The sequence below is a fragment of the Macaca thibetana genome, chromosome 10, assembly GCF_024542745.1.
Source record: "Macaca thibetana thibetana isolate TM-01 chromosome 10, ASM2454274v1, whole genome shotgun sequence".
Classification (NCBI taxonomy): domain Eukaryota; kingdom Metazoa; phylum Chordata; class Mammalia; order Primates; family Cercopithecidae; genus Macaca; species Macaca thibetana.
Window position 1 is genome coordinate 14,167,440 of NC_065587.1, and position 12,437 is coordinate 14,179,876.

At 49.6% G+C, this 12,437-nt stretch overlaps 3 protein-coding genes across 6 annotated transcripts in view; 1 reads left to right on the plus strand and 2 right to left on the minus strand.

The window, feature by feature from the left end:
- KCTD17 (potassium channel tetramerization domain containing 17) overlaps nt 1–12,437 on the minus strand; it is a 357,579-nt gene that overhangs the window by 321,890 nt on the left and 23,252 nt on the right. The gene's annotated exons all lie outside the window — the stretch shown is intronic.
- Nucleotides 1–12,437, minus strand: part of MPST (mercaptopyruvate sulfurtransferase) — a 462,750-nt gene that overhangs the window by 288,118 nt on the left and 162,195 nt on the right. The gene's annotated exons all lie outside the window — the stretch shown is intronic.
- TXN2 (thioredoxin 2) overlaps nt 1–12,437 on the plus strand; it is a 393,736-nt gene that overhangs the window by 116,899 nt on the left and 264,400 nt on the right. Inside the window, exon 1 of one of the 4 annotated variants that reach the window (XM_050806388.1) lies at nt 8,775–8,778. The exons of the other annotated variants lie outside the window; for them this stretch is intronic. The gene's annotated coding sequence lies outside the window, so the exon portion shown is untranslated. Of the gene's footprint in view, nt 1–8,774; nt 8,779–12,437 lie in introns of those variants that run through there. 4 annotated transcript variants of the gene reach the window in all.

Here is a 12,437-nt window from a genome sequence, read left to right on the forward strand (position 1 = left end):
GTCTTCCCACAGTCTTCTTTCTGTGTATGTCTGTGTCCTAGTCTTTTTTAATAAGGACAACAGTCATTTTGGATTAGGGCCCATGATAATGACCTCATTGTCATTTAATCACCTCTTTAATGAACCTGTCTTCAAATACAGTCACATTCTAAGGTACTGGGATTAGGGCTTCAACATATGAACTTTTGGGGAGACACAGTCCAGCTCATAACAGGGGTGGGTATGAATCATCGTGAATAGCTGTGGCCAGAAGGCAAATTGCGGCAGATGGTATTTTCCAAGATGCGCCCACATACTCGTCCTGCAAGGAACACTGCCACTCCTCCATCAGGAGGTGGGGTCTGTGTCCCCTCCCCTTCAACCTGGATGGATCTCTATGACTATCTTAGAGCAGAGCAGTACTCCCAATAGAATACAACAGCAGCGACGCTATGTGACTTCTGACAGTAGGTCGGAAAAGGCACCACAACCCCTTAGAACCCAGTCACCATGCAGTAAGGGAGCCAGAACACATGGTGATGGACACTTAGGAGTTTCAGCTGTCAGCTCCAGGTGAGCTCCCAGCCACCAGACACATGAGGGAGGAGGCCTTCAAACCAGCTTCAGCCCCAGCCCCTAGCCCTCAGCCCCCATCTAACTGTGACTGAGTGAAAGACCCTGGTGAGAACTACATGACTGAGCCCAGTCAACTGCCGATGCATGAGAGATGTAATCACAAATGATTGGTGTTGGTTTGCACCCAGTAAGTTTGGGGTGGTTCGCAATGCAGCAAGAATAACTGATACACTGGAGGGGTGAATATGAGCCAAAAAGAAGGAAGGAGGCAAAGATGGGAGGAAAGAAGAACTCAAAATGTTGCAGGTCAGGGACTTTGTCTTATTCACCGGAGTCCTGGCACATACTAAGTGCTCAGTTAAACCTTGTTGAATAGTGAATTAGTAAAGGGAGACAGAAGGATGGCAGTTTTGAGTGCACTGACTTCTTTTACGGCACATTTGGAGACAAAATGTCCAAATGTGCATTTGTCCAAATGTGCATCTCCAGGATGGACCCGGGAGAGACTATACGTTCCCAGACAGAACCCTTGGCTGCCCAAGAGCCTCTGAGGGCACGGTTGAAGAAGAAGCAATGGAGTCAATGGGTTTGACCTGGGCCTTAGGAGAACAGTTTGTTCCTGAACAACCAGCAGCCACCCTCCTAGGACTGAAAACTCCCAGCAGGGCAGGGCAGGGAAGAGCAGGGCAGGTGTGGAGTCCAGGAAAGAGTTTGCCTCAGAGCTGGGCCTCTGAGGACTGGACATGCCTGGCGCATGGCTAGAACACCAACCAGCTTTCAAGGGCCGGTCCAGTCGTCGTCCAACCGCCCCCACCCCCAGCTGTCACTTGGGTCTGCCTCGAATTGCTTTCTGTCTTACCCATCATCCCTTCCTTCCCAACTGTCCAGCCTTCAGCCTTGGTTTATTCCTGGGTTGTTTCACTTCCTCTGCTTCTATTTTCAGCAAACAGCCCGATCTCATTTAGGGGGCGGGCAGAAGAGTCTGTTTTATTTGCTTTTCATTTATTTTCTTCCTTTCATCCCATTCTTCTCCTTTTAACTAATTTCCTTCCAGGACTCTTTAATGTTCTTTATAATGCTTCCACTGTTCTTGTTAGAATTCTAGTCCTGCTCCCTGATATCTCCCCTGGGCTCCTTTGCTAATTTTTCTTCTCTCCGTGTGTTGCTCTCGTTCCTCTTCTTTGCCACTTTGTGTCTCTCTTTCTCATCTCATCTGCCCTCATGCCTTCAAGCTCTTGAGGATCTGCCTTACCCTCTTCCCCTCTGCAAATTCCTCTCCTGTTTTTTCCTCCTTCTCTCTGCTTTTCCTCCTCAAACTGGGTTGTGAATGTTGTCCGCCTCGGAGCAGGACACACTGTAAGGCCGAGGCTCCCCGAGGGCCAGGCTGTGATCATTTTATTTTTACAACGTCCTTGGATAGATGGAAATGCTTATGCAGGGTGGGGTTTGATGCTGGCTGGGAGGGAACCAAGATGGCAAATAGCACTTGTGATTAATATAGGTCAGTTGTCGCGCTGTGTCCCAGTGGTCCCGGTGAGAGGAGAACCTTGTCATCTGGGGCCCAGTTTTGCAGAGGTGGCCTCCGTGCTGTCTAGGGGAAGTTGGGACTGTGGCAGGCGAGGGAGATAGGCCGGCTGCTCTTCTGGAACCAGAGGGCTGGTGCAAGAGGCCCTCCCTCCTCCTGCACTTCCTTGGGACCTGGGAATGCAGGAAGGGCCTTCATGAGGGCACTTCTCCTTCCTACATGCTGGATCCTGGGGCTGCACCCTTTCTAGCACAAGAATGGAATGGCAGGATCAGGCACACTGGGGAAACAGCAGCAAACACCTCTGCTCGTTCCACCAAAAGTGTTGAGTGCCCTTTTGGTGCCAGGCACTGTGCTGGGGCTGGGGACTTGACAGTGAGCAAAGCAGAGGTAGTGCCTGCCCTCACAAAGCTTACATTCTAAGAGGGAGACAGACGTTAAAAAACAAACAAGTAAAAATGCAATGGCAAATCATGCAGCATGAAAGAGATGGCGTGCTGTAGGAGAGAAACCCAGGGATCCTAATTTAGATAGAGGAGCAGAAAGATGCATTTCTGAGAAAGTGATATGTCTCTTGCAATCTGAAGCAGGATGACGTGCTGTCCAGTTGAAGAGCAAGAGATAGGTATGTTCTAAGCGGAGTAGAGAGTATATGCAAAGGCCTTTGAACAAGAAAAAGCACAGGGTGGACAGGGCACGATGGCTCACACCTGTAATCTCAGCACTTTGGGAGGCCGAGGCGGGCGGATCACGAGGTCAGGAGTTTGAGACCAGCCTGGCCAACATAGTGAAACCCCGTCTCAACTAAAAATATAAAAAAGTAGCTGGGCATGGTGGTAGGTGCCTGTAATCCCAGCTACTCGGGAGGCTGAGGCAGAAGAATCACTTGAACCTGGGAAGCAGGGGTTGCAGTGAGCCGAGATCACGCGATTGCATTCCAGCCCAGGTAACAGTGTAAGACTCCATCTCAAAAAAAAAAAAAAAAAAAAAAAAAAAAAAAAAAAAAGAAGAAGAAGAAGAAGAAGCACAGGGTGACAAAAAGGTGAAAAGGTGGCCAGGGGCTGAAAAGAAGCTAAGGGACAGGGTGTCAGGCATGCATGTGAACCCATTTAACAGTTTGAGCAAGGAAGTACCATGATCTGATTTCTGTTTCAAAAACTTCCTTTGGCTGCTGTGAAGAGAAGAGACTGCAGAAGAACAGAGTAAGCCATAGACGACCCCTAAGGAGCATCTGAGTGGGAGATTGCAGCAGCTTAAACAGAGAAAATGCTAGCCAGGTGCAGTGGTTCCTGGACTCTTTGCTTCTCCTGGACACCACACTCTTGAGGTCCCTTCCACCTCTCTGATTTCTACCTCCCACCTCCGGTCCTCTGCTCATCCCATAAACATCTGCAAGCCTTGGGACTCCCTCCCTCACCCTTTCTTTCTCACCCGACACAGTTTTCCTGAGCAATTCTCTTTTCATTCTGCAGTTACCACCAGGACTAGTTTGGGTAATTCTAGAAACAGATAAACCCCAAAAGCTCAGGGGCTTAATGCAGTACAAATTCCTCTCTGCCTTACATAAAGTCCATTCAGTAGCAAGAGGAGAGAAGGGGGCTTGGCTCCCTCTGGTCATCAAGGGATGCAGGCTCAATTCACTTGGCTGTCATTGACCCTGAATCTGAATCTGTGCTCACATTGGACAAGAGCAGGGTTGGGGGAGCCTGTCCGCTTACTATCCTATCACCAGGGGATAGTCACCCTACCTCTCTGAGCATCCTTTTCTTCATCTGTCCAGAGGAAGAGCATGCCACCCACCTTGAGACTCTGTTGTGAGGTCCCATAAGAGCACAGACAAATGATGATACTGATAAGGAAATTCTAGGTGGGCAGGGACAGGCTTCCTTCTCTCACATTTCCTGAGTCCAGGAAATACCTGCCAGTTGGCTGAACCCAGGAGTTGGAGATGTGGCTAGGAGATGGAATCAGACACCATCGCAAGTCATGTTCTCAGGGTGGCCTTGCTGCTAGGGACTGTGCAGGGACATCCCGGCCAGAAGGCAGCTGTGTGACTGGATCCTCCTCCATAAATTCGTGGCCAGAGCATAGGAACTCACCCAGAGAACTGACTCAGCCTTCTGGCTGGCTCTCAGAGCCTGTGCTGGGGCTGCAGCAGGGCTGATGGTCAAATCCATCACCCACAATCAACTGCATGACAGTGGGCATATGTCACCAGCTCTCAAAGCCAGACAGGCTGGACCCTTGGTCCTCTTCAAAGGGAAGGAGGACTGACATGGATTGAGCACCTACTGTGTGCCAGAAGTTTTCTTAAGTGCTTTACATCCACCATCGTTTAAGCCTCACAGTAGCCCAGGAAGGGGCGGGAGGTCATCGTTCCCATCTCACAGGTTAGGAAACCAAGACTTAGGAAGCTTAAGATTGCAAAATTTCAATAAAAGCAAAACAAGAAAGAGGAAGCCCAAAGCATGCACACTTCAAACGCCCAGTGGCTTATTTTTGAGCTCTCTCGACCCACTTCTTTAACTCTCTTAAGACCATATCACCGAAAGGAAGGAGGCAGGGCCTGGGAATTGGAACACCTGGGCTCACTGTCCAGAGCCAGCACTTGCTAAATGAGTCATGTTGTGCAAACCACTGTAACCTCTTGAAGACTCAGTTTTCTCATCTGTCAAATGGTCACAATCACGCTGCTGTCCCAAGGTCAAGGGAGAGGAATTCACAAACTGCCAAGAGCTCAACATTTTCTTTTCTTCCTTTTTTTTTTTTTTTTTTTTGAGCAAGTTTCACTCTTGTTGCCCAGGCTGGAGTACAATGGCACAATCTCAGCTCACCACAACCTCTACCTCCTGGGTTCAAGTGATTCTCCTGCCTCAGCCTCCCGAGTAGCTGGGATTACAGGCATGTGCCACCACGCCAGGCTAATTTTGTATTTTTAGTAGAGATGGGGTCTTGACATGTTGGCCAGGCTGGTCTTCAACTCCCAACCTCAGGTGATCTGCCTGCCTCGGCCTCCCAAAGTGCTGGGATTACAGGAGTGAGTCTCACTCTGTCACCCAGACTAGAGTGCAGTGGTGCCATCATGACATATTGCCACACTCGACTTACCAGGCCCAAGAGATTCTACCACCTTGGCCTCCCGAGTAGCTGGGACTATAGATGTGCACTACCATGCCTGGCTAATTTTTGAATTTTAATTTTTTTGTAGAGACAGTGTCTTGCTAGGTTGCCCAGGCTGGTCTCCAACTCCTGGGCTCAAATGATAACTCCTGCCTTGGCCTCCCAAAGCGGAGTAGAGAAGGGTTGAGAGAGGGAGTCCCAAGGCTCATAGATGTTTACGGGATGAGCAGAGAACGGGAGGTGGGAAGGAGAAACCAGAGAGTTAGGAGGGACCCCAAGAATGTGGCGTCACATCAGCCAAGGGAAACAAGGGGTTGGAGAAGGGAAGAGGGGTCAAAATGCCCGAGGCTACCCAGAACTCCAGTGACTTAGATCTGAATGTGTCTGTAGTATTAGTAACATAGAAGTACCCGATGCTCCGGCTACGATGGGTTTACTGGGGGGATGGGGCAGAAATAAGATGACTCCAGCTTCAGAAAGTGGGTCTGAGCATAGACAATGGCTGCAGGCCTGGTTTGAAAGCCTGGGCTGCAGAGGGCCATAGAGCTGCTGGAGGGTTCAGGGCACTTTTGTTAAGAAGACAGAGACTGGGGCATGTTTATAGCCAGGGAGGAAGAACCAGGAGGAAGAGGAGGCACTCAAGACGCAGAGCTTCATTTTTGCTGTATCTGTGCCTTTCATCTCGGGCTGTCTCCAATCCTATTTGAAAATAGAGTATAAATAAATGATCAAATAATAAGACAGTATTCATTCCCCACCAGCCAGTGACCTTGAAAAGGTCTTCACAACCACCTTTGTTATCTCCTGGCTTGTGTCAAGTTTACTCTGTCCTCCCCACAAACACTGACTGGGCACCTGCCCTGTGCCAAACCCCAGGCCAGGTCAGGACACAGAGCAAGAGCCCAGCCTCTGCCCTCAAGGAGCCCACAATCTGATGGTGCAATGGACACAGATCCATGACCCAGGGGGACACTGGGACCCACACACTGAGAAATGCCATAGGTATGTCACTGCAGGAAAGGAAGAGGGATTAAGTGTTTCCCAAGACTGAAGAGGGTGGGAGTGTCCTGGAGGGCTTCAGGGAAGAGGTGACACCTTACCAGGGCTTTGAGTGACACCTAAGGGTCCACTGGGCAGAAAGAGGTACAGCGTGTGCAAAGGCCCTGAGGTGTGACAGAGCAGGAGCCTATAAGGGCTTTGGCATGGGTGGAGCCCAAAGGTGAGAACAACAGCTGAGCCAGCAGCTTCCACTGCAGGGTCATTCTTGTTTTCTGCAGATTCTAATGATGCCATGTGCAGGGCATGAAATGATGCTCTGTGGCTCCAGTGTCAGGGAGAAATTTGAGGATAGAAGGAAAACTACTGGGGATTCATCCACAGGGTGTCCACTGCGTGCAAGGCGGTGCTCCAGAAGTTTGTGAGATTTGGGGACAAAACAAGCAAAGAGTTTCACCCTGGGGGAGCTGACATAAGTCAGACAACAAATAGTAATCATAAATCACCTTCAGGAAATTCTCCTGAAGTAGATAAGTGAAATCCTTCCATAAGGGTATCAGAAGGTGATACTTGCTGTGAAACAAAGAAAAATCGGGACAGCATGAGGGAGAGGAAGGGTTTAGGGTGTGAGATGTGGACAATGCAATCTTAGTGTGGTCAGGGAAGAAGGAGCTCACTGAGCAGACTCGCAGGAGATGAGGAAGTGAGCTGTGTGCGTAGCGAGAGGGAGGAGGGAGCAGCTGGTGCAAAGGCCCTGTGGCAAGAGCCAGCCTGGCGTAGGGGGTGACAGCAAGGGACCAGTGTGGCTGAGCAGAGCAGGCAGAAGAGTGCTGTGGGACCTGAGGCCAGATCAGGAGGGTCCTGGGGGCCCTTATACCTTTGGCTTTTACCCTGAGCAAAATGGAAGTCATAACCCAGGCTTGAGCAGATAGGGGACACAGTCTGACTCCTGTCTTCAAAGGATCATCCAGTCTCTGCATGGGGAAGGGATGAAGGTGGGGCCGGTATAGGAGCTGGCAGCAGTGTAGGAAGATAATGGGGTAATCCAGGCAAGAAAGGATGGTGGCTCAGACCAGGGTGGAAGTGGTAGAAGAGAAAGAGGTGACCAATTCCTGAACCATGCTTGATTTCCTAATGGATGAGATGTGGGTGAGAGAGCAAGAGAGGAAGCCAAGGATGACTGCAGGGCTTTGGACTGAGCGTAAGGAGGATGGAGTTGCCAGCCTGTGAGGCGAAGGAAGTTGTGGGAGAAGCAGAGTCAGGGAGAGAGGGAGCCCAAGAGTATGGATGTATGGGGCTTGAGGTGCCTTCCAGCCATCCCAGTGAGGTATCAAGAAGGCTGTTGGAGAAGCCCGTCTAGGATGTAGGAACCGGCTGTACTGGAGATAGAAATCTGGGAGTTGGCAGGGCGCGGTGGCTCACGCCTGTAATCCCAGCACTTTGAGAAGCCGAGGCTGTCAGATCACTTGAGGTTAGGAGTTCGAAACCAGCCTGGCCAACATGGTGAAACCCCATCTCTACTAACAATACAAAAATTATCTGGGTATGGTGGTGCATGCCTGTAATCCTACTACTTGGGAGGCTGAGGCAGGAGAATCACTTGAACCCGGGAGGCGGAGGTGACAGTGAGCTGAGATTGCACCATTGCACTCCAGTCTGGGCGACAAGAATGAAACTGTCTCAAAAAGAAACAAAACACAAACAAACAAAAAACCAGAAATCTGGGAGTCATCGGTGCATAGCCAGCATGCGTGAGGATGTTCCCATTTGTCCCCAAGGATCCAGACATGACACAGGGAGGAGGTGAAGGAAATATAAAATAGAGCCAGGAATATTTTGCAAAGAGCATAATCAAAGCCATATTAATAGGAGTGTGTGTGTTTCTCATGTCGATCAAGCTGTGCTGTCTTAGAAAATCAAATACTTTTGTGTTTACCTTGAAGTAAATCTAAAGAAACCAGCCAGCACTACTGCTAATGTTGAGACACCAACTGGAACCCAAGCACCTTCCATGTTTTCCCAGCAATGTCCCTCGGCCTCAATTTATTCATCCACAAAATGGGCACACGCCTCCCCATAAGAATGCTGGGAAAAACGAACTGTGACAATGTTTGATGCTGTGGCTTTTATGATTAGGATTGCCCTTACTATCATTAAAGGGCCGGGCACATCGTAGGTGCTCAGAACAATAAGGATCATCACACTTCATAACACCAGTTGGGGAGGATGGCGAGTCCAGCCCTTCCTGGCTGACGCCCCTGGAACACAGCATAGGTGGCAGCTGCCAGGCGGTCACATGGTCAATTAATGCCAGCTGTGGTGAGTGCCCATCTGACGCCGCACGAGCATCTGCCTGGTAGAAAGCAAACCAAGACCTGTGAGCTCAGGCTTCATGGGGATCCTAACAGCCCCAAGGCCTAGGAGGGCCAGACCTGGCCACACACCCCAGCCTGGACCCCGACGTGAACTGGAGCCCAAGACGAGAACAGTAATAAGAATGACAGAGTCATTTGTTGAAAGCCAGGCCCTGTTCTGAGTGCCTTCAATGTCATAATTCATCAATACACAGAGAACAGAGGGGGTTCCCAGCAGGCAAAGAGCAGGATCCCCCAACACCACGCTCAGGGTACCAGAGAGGATTATTTTATTGCAAACAATGGAAACCAACTGTGGCTGACTGAAGTAAATAAAATGGGGAGGCCGGGTGTGGTGGCTCACGCCTGTAATCCCAATGCTTTGGGAGACCGAGGTGGGAAGATCACTTGAGGCCGGGAATTCAAGACCAGCCTGGGCAACATTGAAAAAAAAATAAAAAAAGTTTTTTAATTAGCTGGCTATGGTGCTGCATGCTTGTAGTCCCAGCTAGTCAGGACGGCTGAGGCAGGAAGATTGCTTGACCCCAGGAGTTTGAAGTAGGGGTGAGCTATGATCACATCACTGCACTCTAGCCTGGGCAACAGAGCAAAACTTCCCGCCTATAAATAAATAAATAGATAAAATAGGGGTGGGGTGATTTATTTGGAGGATATTGGCTAGCCCACTGAGTGGGATCTGAAAACCCAGACCTGAAAATGGGCAGGAACTGCAGCAGCTCCCAAGCCTGGGAAGCTGGAGCTACTCAACGGCCTGGTCGGTCCAAGGCTGGAATGACTGCTCTTTGCTGTTTGCTTCTCTCTCTTTGGGGATGGGGTGCTTGTCCCTGTTGCTCTCTGTTCCTGGCTCGGGGTCCAGGACAGAGGGTCTGATGAGCTCAGTTTGGGTCAGTGTCTAAGGGAGGGCAGGGGGCCTTAATGGACTGGACCTCAAGACTGCACCCGATGGGGAAGAAGCAATGACTCTAAAAGACATTAGGGTACTGGAACTAGAAGGAGGAGGAACAGACTCTGGGTGACCCTAAACAGCAAACGTCCATGACTCCTCGGTCTCTGAAGACAGGCAGACCCAGATCCAAATCCCGATTCTGCCACTAGCTGCCCATGTAACCTTGGACAAGTTCTTTTGTGTCTCTGAGCCTTCGCTTCCTCATCTGTGAAATGAGGGTTATGAAACCTGCGGTGAGCGTCCTGAGAAGGCACTGTCCAGGGGCTCTGTGAATAGGACTGCATGTAACAGGATGCTGGGAGGTCCTGGGGGCTCCTCCCACCCCAGAGTTTCACTGGGAAGAAGAAAGTTATTAAATCCTCCAGAGCCATCTCAAAGAAGGTCTCCTTCTTGGAGTCCTAGGATTTCCCTTAGCTCCAGCGACAAGAGACACCAAACCGATAGGACAGCATTTACCAGGGAGAGATGCAAGAGAGGTGTTGAGGGAAGTAGGCAGAGTGCCCCACTGTCTTTCTATGAGACCAGGAGCGCCTGACACCTAATCTCACCTGCCCCTCCCCAGGTCAGGAACCATGAGCAAGTCTCCAACCACTCCGAGCTGTTAAGCCTGCAATGCGCCCTCAGCCACCAGGTTTTAACAACCCTGTGGTGCGTGGAGAAAGCAACAGTGGAGATGGCAGGGCAGAGAGGAGGGTGACCGCTGTCTGGTGTGGCAAGGACTCATATGTTTCCTGTGGCTTGGGTGGACATCACAGTAGGTGGTATGGACTTAAGCCAAGGTCCACCCCACTATCAAGATCAGGGGCTCTGGGAGCCAGAACTGTCCCACTTGTCTGAGAGAATTGGGATAAAAAGGGAGAATTTGAGCCAAAGCTGCATCTTCCAAGATCCCAAGAACTGCACATGCATGCATGCACACGTGCACACACACACACATTTAACGTGTGCACATATGTGCATGCATACAGTGCCCACACATGCATGTACATAAGCACACACTGCCCAAACAAGCACAGGTACACATATACATATGTACCTGCACATGCACATGAATGCTCATGTGTACATGCACATACTACTCACACATGCATGTGCATAAGCATACACTGCCCACACAAGCACATGCACACATACACATATGTACGTGCTCATGCATGCACACATGTACACACACTGCTCACACATGCATGTACATAAGCACAGTGGCCACACAAGCAATGCAAACATACACCTATGTACCTGCACATGCACATACATACACATGCATGCACACATGTACACACACTACCCACACATGTATGTACATAAGCATACACTGCCCACACAAGCACATGCACACATACACATACGTACATGCCCACATGCACACATGCACACACACATACACGTGCATGCACACATGTACATGTACACACTACCCACACATGCACAGGCACACATACCCATATGAACATGCCCACACATGTGCACACGCACATATACATATGTGCACACATGTGCGCACACTACCCCCTCACAGGCACACATACATATATGTACGCACACATGCACACTGGCGCACACATACATATGCATGTGCACGTGTACATGAGCACGTGTACATGCACACGTGCCCACACAAACATATGTACACATACACATATGTACATGACCATACGCACACATTCATACACATATACACATGCATGCACACATGTACATGCACACGCGCCCACACAAACACATGTACACATATGCATATGTACATGCCCATACACACGCATGCACACACACATACACATGCATGCATACATGTACATGCACACACTGCCCACACATGCACAGGCACACATACACATATGTACTTGCTCACACACACATGCACACACACATACACATGCATGCACACATGTACATGCACACACTACCCACACACGCACAGACACACATACACACATGAACCTGCCCACACAGGCACAGACACACACACATACTCCAGAGGGAAGCACCCAGTTTCATATGAGATTGCCATTTCGAAATGAACAGTATTGAGTCTTACAACAAAACAAGATTGTTATTTTTAATAACTAAAAGTGACTGGAAAGTTATCGAATGAGGTGTCCTAGAGGAAACCAGCTACCCAGCAAGAAAAACGAAGCTCAACAGAGCACAGGGGATCAGTTATTAGGAAAAAAAAAAAAAAAAAAAAAAACCAGAACAGAATCTTTTCCTATTTACCTCACAAGCTGAGGTTCCTCACACAAACTGGCTCCATTAATTACTATTATCTCCCAGTTCCAGGCTGGGAAGCTTGCTTGGTGTCCTCCCAGCACACGGAGGAAGCTCTATTAATTTGAGAATCTGAAGTTTAAACAAAAAAACAGGTGAGTCGGAGACTTTCTCGCTGCAGCCTATTGCCTTTCTATCACAAAGTGTGTCTGCAGGTGAGTTCACTGGTCTGAAGGATCTGGAGGAATTTCTAAAACTGTTCAAGGCACAATAACATTCTCCTGCTAACATTCTAATTTCATTCCTCCCCTTCTCCCAGGCGACTTCGTTTCCTCCCAAATTAAGATGCAGTATGAGAAGGCACCAAGGAACTGGAGGCAGGAGCTCCAGACTGGAGGCCAAGTGCTATCATCTGCAAGCTGTGTGACCTGGGACAAGTCTCTGCCCCACAGATCCCAGCGACCTCACCTGCAGCGATCATAACACCCAGCTCAATGAGTCCATGTGAAGAAATGAGAGAGACTATGCGAGAATACACATGGTAACCTGCTAGACATGTGTGTGATTACCTAGAGACTAAGGGTGCTCCCTTGGGGTCTGAGTCCCAGGATCACCATGCCTCAAGCCATGTGACCTTGGGAAAGCCACCTGCTCCCAGGCCTCAGTTTGCTCATCTGTCAAATGGAAGGGATGCTGGCATTTCTGTCAGTGG